General features: G+C 59.6%; 1 protein-coding gene across 1 annotated transcript in view; it reads left to right on the top strand.

Moving 5' to 3' along the window:
- Positions 1 to 286: 286 nt before the first annotated feature.
- Positions 287 to 7194, top strand: part of FAM222A (family with sequence similarity 222 member A) — a 29013-nt gene continuing 22105 nt past the window's right edge. Inside the window, exon 1 of the mRNA XM_054289027.1 lies at positions 287 to 354. The gene's annotated coding sequence lies outside the window, so the exon portion shown is untranslated. The remainder of the gene's footprint in view (positions 355 to 7194) is intronic.

Raw genomic sequence — 7194 nt, 5'->3', positions numbered from 1 at the left:
ACCGGCGGCAGCCGCGGTGTGATGCCCCGCGGGGTCGCCGCGCCGCCCCAGCTCAGCCGCGCCGGGTGGATTTGGGGTTAATTTATTTTTTAATTTTTTTTCTGCCCGGATATTTTTGCTGTTGCTGTTACCTCCCCCCCCCGCTCCCCGCTCCTTTCCTCGCGGTGCTCCCCGCCGTCCCCCGCCGGGGCCGAGCGCCGGGACCCGCACGCTGGCCGCGCACGGGGCGGGGCGGGCCGCCGGCGGGGCGCGGGGCCGGGCGGGCGCCGCCGCTGCTGCTGCGCGGCCCGGGGGGGGCGGCCCGGCGCGCCCCGCAACGCAGCGCCCGCAGCCGGCCCGGATCCAGCTCTGACGGTAACGGGGGTCCGGGCACCGGGGAGGTCGGGGGGGTTACCGGGCGGGGGCGCGGGGAGCGGGGGGCTCCGCCGGCTCCCGGAGCGCAGCGGAGGCGGTGCCGCCGCAGCGCGGTGCCCGGTGGTGCCCGCGGAGCCGTCGCCACCGGGGCCCGGCTCGCCCGTCGCTACCGGAGAGGAACGGGAACAACTTTTGGGTTTTTTTGGAGGTTTTTTTTTTTTTCTCCATCCGATTTTTGATTTTTTTAAAATGGCTTTTTGGGTCGCCTGACTCATAAGTGGAAATAAAATATCCACGGGTGCCTCCAGGAGGAAAGCTGAGACACTTCCAGCCGGAGCCGACCGGGAGCTGCCACCTTTGCTGCGACCCTTTTCTGCCCCTTTTCGCCTGGAAAAAAAAAAAAAAAGAAAAAAAAAGAAAAAAAAAGATTTTTTCTCATCCGTCCGGGCAGGAAAGCGCCCGACCCCACCGCGACACCGGAGCGGGTGGCGGCAGAGCAGGACCCCGCCATGGACCCGCGCCCGGTGTGGATCCCGCCGGTCACAAAGGAGAGAGGGAAGAAGGACCCACCCAGCGATGGTTTATTTAACACCCGTCTCCCTGGCTGCCTCCGCCGGGCCAGGAGGCTCTGCCGGGGAAAATCCCCTCTGGAAAAAGCTCCGCTGCTGAGGCAGCATCCCCTGTGGCGTTTTCTGGACCGTCGGCGCTGGGAATACGATTCACCGGGGACGAGGCGCCGTGGTCCCCGAGATCTCCTGGGCATCCAGCGGGGCGGCCGCCGGCTCCAGCCGGGGACGAGCGAGCTGTGCCGCCCCTCCGGCTCGGTCCCCGGCAGAAATGAGGTGCTGCCGGTGCCAGCAGCTCAGCCCCAGCGTCCCAATCCAGCTCCGGGGAGAGCCGACACATCGTGGAGATTTAATGGCTGGAGAGGCAGGGCCTGGACGCAGCGAGCCGGCGGCACGGCACGGCACGGCTCGGCTCGACTCGGCACAGCTCGCTGCTAGCGGGGCTCGGCTCCGGGCCTGCGGGCTATTTCCGAGGAGAGGCAGTGGCAAAGTTTTCCAGCCGTGCTTGGTGTTTGCCAAGGGATGAATTCATTGGCATTGGGTGGTTTGCCCGGCTCTGGCTGTCGGGATCTCCGTAGGGAGGTTTTTGATACGTATTTATATGTGTGTATATATATATATATATATTATATATTTTTTTAATGTGCGTCCTGCTGCTCGGGATGCTCTGGCTGCAGGGTGGGTGAGGAGCTTTCATGGAGGATGGAGTGGCCGTGGGGCTCTGCGGGCATGGGGACAGAGCCACGCGGCCCCTCTCTCAGCAAGCAGCGTCCAGCATCGTTCTGGGGATAATTTAGTGGGATTTGGCACTTTTACCCCTTCTCATGGCCCTGTGCTGGGCTTTGCTGTGCCGCTGCTCAGTGCCACACGTGTGGCCATGGCTCTGGTGGGTCCCAAAGCTCTCACACCCAGGCAGTGCTGCTGGGGATGAGGTGGGAAAGGTCCCTGGCAGAGGGCACCCGGCATCCTGCCAGGGATTTTTCTTGTGAATGGTCCATAAAACTTTGAGGAGTGGATTGGCGGTGCCGGGAGCCGCGGTGTGAGCCGGGTGAGGCCGGGTCGAAGCCGTGGTGGAAGGAGAGGAGAAGCTCTCACCGTGGTGCCTTCTGCTTCCCTTGTGTGTGGAGAAGGGAAAGCCATTCCCTGGGAGCACGGCTTGTTTTGCCAGCCTCAGGAGCGGCTTTCCTGCTGGTTTGAGGCTCGGTACCAGCAGGGCACGTTCTGGATGCTGTGAGCTGGGCCCTGTTTCAGCCAAGCGTGTCGTTAAAAATCGCAATATCTCGGTGTGAAAATTTCCCCTCGGGCTGGAGCAGGGAAACCAATGGAAGAGGAGGACATGAGTGGCTGCTGCCAGGCTGCTGAGGCCACACCACCTCAGCTTTTAAGCCCCTTGGGTTGTCTGTTTTAGCCTAAAATTCATCCATCCCTGACCGGGCTGTGGATTATCCCCTTCCCTCCTGGGGGTGATTTTAATTTTGTGCTGCTGCCCTGCCAGGAGAAGGGTTCTGGCTGTGGGACCGAGGGTCTCCTGCTGCTGTGACCCCACTGGGGTGATGTCCCCGAGCTGTCCCCGAGCTGTCCCCGCCGTGCGTGCGGCATTAGCGCCGGAGTTAATTTTTGCCTGGAGCCGGTTTCCTGCGTGGCCTCAACTTGTGTGGGAAAAAAAATCCCCGGAGGAGCCGGGCAGCCCCTGTGCCTCTCCGGCGTGATCCTGCGGCACAGGGAGCGCGGTGGGCTCGGGAATGTGTGCAGGGAGCCAGCCCAGCCCGGGTACCACGGGCAGGGATGCGGGGTGCTGAGCGTGGAGGGTGATGGCAGGAGGACAGCAGGGTGCGTGTCCCTCCTGGGGAAGGTGCTTTGCTGGTGGTGTCTCACCGTGGGATGGAGGCAGTGTGTGTGTGTGACCCCCCCCCAAGGCCGGGGATGCTGCAGCTGGCGGGGTGGGCCGGGGGCTGCACCTGCCGGGACCCCTGTGCCGGCCTCCGCCGGCATCTGTGCCGCCGCATGTCCGTCTGCAGCAGGCGCATGCATGCAAAAATAAGACATTTCTTCTTTCTCTTCTGCCTGCGCATTCCTCAAAAAGCTAATATTCATGAAAGGTAATTCAATCAAACCACGATGCCTATCAGCTAATGCAGCAAAGCTGGCGCAGGGGTGAGAATGGGAGCCAGGAACACAAAAGCCCTGTTTTATTACCTCCTGCTTGCCTGAGAATTGCTTTTCTCCCTCGAGTGAGCCGGCTAAAGCTGGCTTTATTATGTTAACCTATTTGCGTGTCAAGAGCTATTGTGCCTCTCTTTATCTGTGTTTGTATTTGCTCGATGCAGGGAATAAAAGGACGAGGCGAAAATGGATGGCTGGTCAGTGCTCCGCACTCTGGGGGCACTGATTGGTTGCTAAGTGATTTGCATCCCCGGTAATCGCTTTTATCTCGGAAGGATGTCGTGTATAATTATAAGCCTACTGACATCTTTTGAAATCTGCCTAATGGGTGTTTTTAATTTACATGGGAAGCAGGGGCTATTTGTGTTGCTCTGATTACAGGTTGGGCGAGTGTATGGGTTAAAATACAGATATTTCCACAGATGCCGGGCACCGGCAGGGATGAGGCTGGGAATTTTTGGCAAGTCCCCGCTCGCCTAGGGATGAGTGGAAGAGCACAAGGCGCCCGTGTGTGAGTTTGGGGTTTAATCTCTCAGCCCAGTGCGTGGTGCTGGTCCTGCAGCCATCCCGTGAAATACAACACGAGGTGGGTTCCTGGCTGCTGGACCCCCAGGACCCCCCTCTGCAGCCTGGGATGAGGCATGGAGGGGCTGTGCCACCGAGTCCCCTCTCCAGCCTGTGCCAGCGTGGGGCTGATGGGGGTGGCACCAGGGGACAGCCTCAGCTTCTTGTTCAGCCCCCATGCAGGGAGGACCTGTGGAAATGGGTCTGGGGGTACCTGTGGAAGCCCCAGCTGGGTGAGCTCACACAGCCATGGCAAATGAAGCTCCCGAGCACCTGTGCCAGCCCCGGGCACCTGCATCCAGCAGGATCCCTGCAGGATGGCTCGGTGGAGCTGCTGGGGCATCAACAGGGTCCAGGGTGATTTCCCTGTGTTAGGGGCATTGGCAGGGCTGTGAGTGCCTGTCCTGGGCAGCCAGCAGGGTGTGGGTGCTGTGAGATTGTCCCGTGTGTGCCTGGGTGCAGAGGAGCCGTGTGTGGGAAACATCCTGGCAGGAATGCCAGGCTAGCTGTGCCAGTGGCACGCTCAATTTTGTGTTTCTGTCTGTGCTACTGGAAAAGCAGAGCTCTGAGGTGCAGGCAGTGGTGAATGAGGGGTCTTGCTGTCCCCCCAGGGCTCTGTGCACTGGCACTGGGTCACCTCAAACACGCAGAGGTGCTGAACTGAGGTTGGTGCTTGTGACAGGTTGGGTGGGAGCGTGGGGCAGGATTTGGGGCAGGTGACCCACGGGGACAGCTCCAGCCAGCTACCTCCTTCCTCCTCCTCCAGGAAAGGCCAGGACTGAGCCTCAGGCACGTTGCAGCTCCCTCAGGCCGTGCACAAGGTGACCCCATCCGTTTGCAGGGCTGAGGTGGCTCCGGAGCGCACGGTGCCGCTGCTCTGAGCAGGATGGGGCGCAGGGAACACGGGGCGTGGGGAAAGTTGATAGAAGAGAGCAAGTGTTGAACCCCACACCTTGGAGCTTGGGGTGCTGGGTCCCCCTGCCCAGGCAGCCCCATCCCATCCCAGCCCGTCCCGCTGGCGAGCGAGCGAGTGGCGCGGGCGCCGCTATTTATGGCTGGCTGTAAACAAACTCCCAATGAAAGAAAGTTAATGACCTGAGACTGACAGGAGCCTGCTGGGAGTTTTTATAGCCCCTGGGACTCCTTTTGCTAAAGAGAGAATACATCAGCGTTTTAACCCAAAACGGCAAGAGCTGCGTGCTGCAGGGGCGGGGGGACAGCCCCAGCCTGGGGAGGCGTTTCAGAGGGGCTGGTGCTGGGTGAGGAGGGGGCTTTGATGGGGGGACCTTGACTCTGTGTCCCTGCACGGGACTGGGATGCACAGCCCCTCTTTTTGAGGAGGCACGTCCCGGCGTCGGGGGCTCTCCAAGGCTTTGCCATCTGCCTCTTGTAGGTCATCTCTGCGCTGTGCTCCAGGCAGGAGCGGGGGCTGGCTTAGCGTGGCTGGTAACCACACACTAATAAAGCCTTAATACCCTGCAGCGGGGAGATTTCACTGTCAGAGATAAATATTCATATTGCTTTCCAATTCAGCCTTGGCTGCACGACAAGGGCGCCGTGGGGGGAGCCGGGGAGGCCGCGGTGTGGGGCACCCCGAGCCCCGCTGGCTGCCCTGCCTGCTCCTGCCCGCCTGGCGGGTTTAATACCGTGCCCCGGCTAATTGTGGGCTGTCAATATCGTGCCCAGGGCTCTCGGGGGACGGGGTGGTGAGCGTGGCACGGGGTGCCCCTCTCGCCGTGCTCCCCGCCTCCCTCCTCCTGCGCCTCGCGCACGCAGCCTCCATCTGCACGCGACGCTTGATTTACCGAGGAGAGCTGGCAGTTAAACCTGACAAATTGAAGGCAGTTTTAAGTGGTTCAGGTTAATTAATAGTCAGGGAAGTATCAATTTTTTTTTTTTTAAGGGATGCTCTTGGCTGGCGGGGAGAGCTGGAGTTTGACTTTGCCTTTGGGAAGTAGCGCCGTCTGCATGGGCAGGAGGATGGAGCAGGGCAGGATGCTGAGCTTGGTGTCACTGCTCCAGCTCCTGTCCCACAGCCTCACGTTGCTGCTGGTATTTCTGACCCCAGCTCGCTGGTGCTGAGGGATAGGGAAGAGCAGGGTTGTACTGTGTGGCCCAAGCTCCGCTGCTCATCTCAGTGTCCTTTGTGCCTCTGGTTATCCTTTCTCCTGGGGTCTGTGCCATGGCTGCAGTGCCAGAGGGTGCAGCTGTGCCAGTAACCAGAGAGATTCATCCACAGCCACGTGTAGTGGCACAGCTGGGTGGATGCAGTGTCCCTGCTCCTGTTGGGCACTCCAAGGATGAGCAGCAGCTTTACCGGTTCGTGGGGGTCCATCCTGGGCTGGGACTGGGAGCTGACGTGGATGAAGTGGAGCAGCATCCTCTCCCCTTGGTTTCTGCACATATGACCCCTGTGTTCATATCTGCCAAGCCTGGGAATGCTGAGGAGGGGACAGATTTAAAAAAATCCCAATGAAAGAAGGTTAAGGTCTCCTATAAGGAGGGAAGAGCACCAGGCTCCAAGCTGTGTGTGAGAAAGTCCCCATGGCACAGGGACCTGAGCAGTGCCTGTGGTTGTCACAGGATGCCACAGGAGTGGGCAGCTCTGGGACCTGGCTCAGGGCTGTGTCCCAGAGCGGCACAAACCCTTCCTCAGGCCATGTGCTCCATCTTTGCCAGCACAGAGCAGGATGCAGGTGGAAGTGGTGGGTTTCCAGCAGCCCTAATTCTTGGGAATATGAGATATTAAGGTTAGTGACCATTTTTTAACTCAATAAAGGGGAAGACAAGCTGGAGTCTGCAGTCCAGAGATATAATTAGTTCGCAGCAGTGGTGCTTTCTTGATTTAGCTTCAGAGAGCAGAACAAGACAAGGATGTTATACCCAATTAGCAATAACATACAGCCCGAGCCTCGCTAGGTGAGATAACAAGCCATTTTTATAGCTCTTCTTTACGGACTTTTTTTTTTTTGAAAAGAGGAGGGGGGGGGAAGAAGAAAGGGACCCGAGCCTCGATTCCTTTTCATCAGGGGACAATTATTAGCGAGCTCAGAAAGCCCAAAAGCTGAGTGATCTGTTGGCCAGTGTAGATGATAAAACAAATCAAGCAGCTCGGAGCCGGGCTGAGGCCATCTCTGCATGCAGCTGGGGGAGGCTGAGCAGGTGACAGCAAGGACACGGCCAAGGGCCACCCACACACCTGCGCGGCTTTGTGGCACATGGCCCGGCGCAGGTGGGGCGGCCGTGGGTGCTGCTGGCTGTGTCCCACGGTGGGTGACCCCAGCCGTGTCCCCTGCACAGCCCCGGTCACATCAGATGGCAGCAGCCGTCTGCCAGCACCGCGGTCCCTTTGTATTGCAGATCGATGGCCATCGATTTTTCCTCCCCTGTAAACCTGGCCCGGCCGGGTTTTTGTGCAGTCTGGCTCTGGCTGTGCCGTGCTCGGAGCAGCCCGTGCTGGTCTCCGATCCCACCCAGCTCCCACTCGCCTCTGCAGCAGGGAAACTCAAGGACATCCGGAAAAACAGCCTTGGAAAGAGTCGGGAAA

Source organism: Melozone crissalis, unplaced genomic scaffold, assembly GCF_028551555.1.
Source record: "Melozone crissalis strain CALT ecotype California unplaced genomic scaffold, PUWL_Pcris_2 ptg000063l_1, whole genome shotgun sequence".
NCBI lineage: Eukaryota > Metazoa > Chordata > Aves > Passeriformes > Passerellidae > Melozone > Melozone crissalis.
The sequence above is the reverse complement of the archived record's forward strand: the minus strand, read 5'-3'. Positions and strand labels throughout refer to the sequence as shown.